The sequence below is a fragment of the Lates calcarifer genome, unplaced genomic scaffold, assembly GCF_001640805.2.
Source record: "Lates calcarifer isolate ASB-BC8 unplaced genomic scaffold, TLL_Latcal_v3 _unitig_3995_quiver_3706, whole genome shotgun sequence".
Taxonomy (NCBI): domain Eukaryota; kingdom Metazoa; phylum Chordata; class Actinopteri; family Centropomidae; genus Lates; species Lates calcarifer.
This window is the reverse complement of record NW_026116642.1, coordinates 1-3,357: the sequence shown is the minus strand read 5'-3', so window position 1 is coordinate 3,357 and position 3,357 is coordinate 1. Positions and strand designations below refer to the sequence as shown.

The 3,357-nt window shown below is 43.1% G+C and overlaps 1 pseudogene; it reads right to left on the bottom strand.

Annotated features, from left to right (window-relative positions):
- Positions 1-1,040: 1,040 nt before the first annotated feature.
- Positions 1,041-2,040, bottom strand: LOC108895469 (cholesterol 25-hydroxylase-like protein 2; annotated as a pseudogene).
- Between the last annotated feature and the right edge of the window lie 1,317 nt (positions 2,041-3,357).

Sequence of the window (3,357 nt, the reverse complement as noted above, 5' to 3'; positions counted from 1 at the left end):
TGGTTGGTAAAGTGACCTCTGCTGGTTTATTTGTTGAAGTTTAAATAAGATCATATGTCAGTAAAAACTCAAGATTCTGTAAAAACAAACATGATGATGATTCCAATTAGAATTTTATTTGAATGACCATTTATTTGAGGAAATTCTGACCCAACACAACCACACGATTTTATGTTTTTCATTACCAAAAAAAGTTAAATTGGTAGGGAAAAATCTGTTGTTCACACAGGAATCATTCCAAAACGTAGCAGAGTATTTCAAAGTATCAACACCTGCTGCTGCGAATTCACAGACATTCTTAAAATACTTAGTCTGTGTGTTCACATGTGAAGACTTGCCACCGCAAAGTTATTTTCTTTTTTGGGAGTTTAATGAAAAACTCTTCCGGTAAGAGCATTTTGTCTCAAAGAGAGAGGATGATAGATTAGTATTGCGCCCACGCATCATACTGGGATGCAGCTAAAAGACTGCTATTCATGCGTGTGAGTGAGAGGGTCAGTGCTGAGGAGGGAGAGAGGGATGAATGTACGTGCTAATGTGTGTGTAATCACTCTGACAGATCACACCATCCACCGTCAGCAAATTCTCAGTGAGAGCTTCTTAGTGAACAAACAAAACAAAATCTCAAATCAGTGGTTTTATTTATTTTAACTTTTCTTTTCAAGGAAGCTCAAAACATGTTACACATGTATGGAAACAGACCTGAGAATAACATGGGGACAGAATAACAATACATGAATACATGAACATAAATGGGAAAATCTCTATGAATAAGAGATAAATGTACATAGTACAACAGTACAGGATAATCTATATCTTCATTGTACACAAAACATTAAAAATCGTTCCTCTCAACAACTTACCAGAAAGGTCAAGAAATGTTAGAGTGATAATCATCTCTTAAACTGTGAAGAATATCCATGTTCTGTTAGAGAGCAGAGAGCAGAGCCAATCAATACAATAATATCAAAGAGAGAGAAAAGCAGGGAAACAGGAAAGAGAGAGACTGATCTTCAGGAGGGTAGAGAGAAAAAAAGCGTGTTGGAATGAGAGCAGGTACAAAAGAGGCGGATTGAGTAAAAGAGTGACAGAGTCAATGAGAGATTAATTCAAGCTCTTTAGTCTTTTCTCCCTTTCATCTCGTCTGGCTCTCCTGTGGCAGCGTGGCTGGAGGGAGTTGGCACAGTGTGGGTGCCTCCAAGCCAGTCCCAGTGAGAAAAGAATGGGGCAAAGTTAGTGCCGGGCCGCTGGTGGTGAGCATCATGCTTGGGCGTACCACCCCAGAGGCCAAAGGGCACCAGGTTATGCATGGCCCACGGGAAGTCATAGCCACAGTGGTCCTCGGTGGAAACGTAGACGTTGAAGACCATGAAGCCCCATGTTGTGAGGCAGTGGCACTGGAGGAGGATGGGGTCCACTGTAGCCCAAAATCCAACGCTGAATAACTCCCAGCCAGACAGGTACTGGGTGACCAGGCTGAAAGGCTGGTTGTACTGGTGGTGCACAGCGTGGAAGGTGCGGTACAACCAGGGAACCCGATGGTGCAACAGGTGCCAAAGGTAATACTGAAAGTCAAAGACTACCATGCAACCCAGGATGCCCAGGAAGAAGCTCCAGAGAGTGGGTGCTTCACGAGGCAGCGGGGTGGGCGGCCTCACAGCCACTGGGCAACTGCGGCAGGGAAGATATAAAGCAGGTGTTGTAGATAGTCACACCCAGCGTAGTCCAGATGTTAGGCCAGGTGACCGGTCTGTCAGGATGGAGCCTGTAGCGGTTGATAAAGGGCCAGGTGGGAGCCAGCAGGTCCAACACGGTGTAAAGAGCAACCAGGAAGAAGTAGGTGGTGACAGACAGGACCACAGGGAAGAGAGGGCTCCTCAGGAGGTCATGGTGGTTCTGGTGAAGGTAGTCCCACACAGGCTGCAGGACCAAGTCCTGGACTGGCCCCCAGTCACGTTGTCCACATCCGACATCCAGGATAAAGCTTCAGTTCTGAGTAACCTGCCTGTGCTCATCACTAATGCGGTGTTTCTCTTCCAAAAGAGGCCGATCCAAGAGGATTATTTTCTAACAAGCCCCAGGAGAGGATAAAGAGAGTCTAAATGAATGGAAAGACCCAATCAGCTTCCTCGTATAGGTTAAGCAACAGCAAATTGTCTGGTGATGTTGTGCCAAATTGGACTGGTGGACTGTCTTAGCCTCTTATGTATATTCAAGCCCCACCTCCACCACCCCCCCCCCTGCATTTTAAAAAGAAGGCGCTCTGTAAAGGCTCTTTTTCATGGGCACAAGGACTGCAGCCAGGACTCAGGAGCCGGCCACAACAGCTCTCATTTTTGACCCAAATCATGGAGCGAGAGCTTCCGTTTACTTGTGAATTTGACTTTGTCACAAAATACAAGGGATGGTGTCTTGTAGTTGTTTACATTAACAGAATAAACATTAAGTATACCACAGCAAGTTATATATTCCCTTCCTACATGTTAGCTAATAGCCTGTAAATACTTCTGCCTCTTCCACTCTCAGATTATCAGATCCATACAAAACACACACACACACACACATTCATACAAACTCAAAATGAGCCCAGAAGAGTAATTAATCATACACAAGCTGTCAAATGAGACATGAATTCAAAAGCACTTCCTTTCTGATGCTGGATTGTTATTGGCTTATTGCTCAGTTTGAGTTTGAGTTTAGAGAGAAAGATTTCATTTTTTGAAAACTGAACTGGAACAGCTCTTGTTTCCATGGTGTGACACAGTCATTCTGTAGAGAGCGGGGGATTTAATAATATCATGTGATGCTGTGCGCTTTATAAGATGTTAACTAATGTTTTCCTGCTCTTAATATCTTTCATTAAATCGTCAAAAGTAACAACAGTAGGTAATGTCTTTACCTTCAGGCAGAGCCAGTTCCCTCTGTTCCCCAGCATTTATGCTAAGCTAACCAGCCTGGCTCTCGACTGGACAGACATGGCAGTGGTATCATAAGTGTATTTCCCAAAATGCCAAATCATTCCTTTAAGGCTCATATTGCACTGGTACCAAAGTCTGGCCATATTAATGATATATAGATAGAATACCAACAATGCAAATATGACACATGGAATCAATAAAGAGTAGTGGATCTATAGGCTAATATGCAAAATGCAACAATTACAAATAGATGCTTAAGTTGGTGGTCAGCACAGTTATGAATGGTACCATCCATCCTCACCTCACTCACCTCACTGGTGGTTATTTTCACCAAAGTATCGAGCCAAACAATAATACAAAAATCATTTCACAAGGTGCATTTAGAGGCTGTTCTGGTGCAAAAAAAGGTAATAATAAATATAATTTTACGATAGCTTAA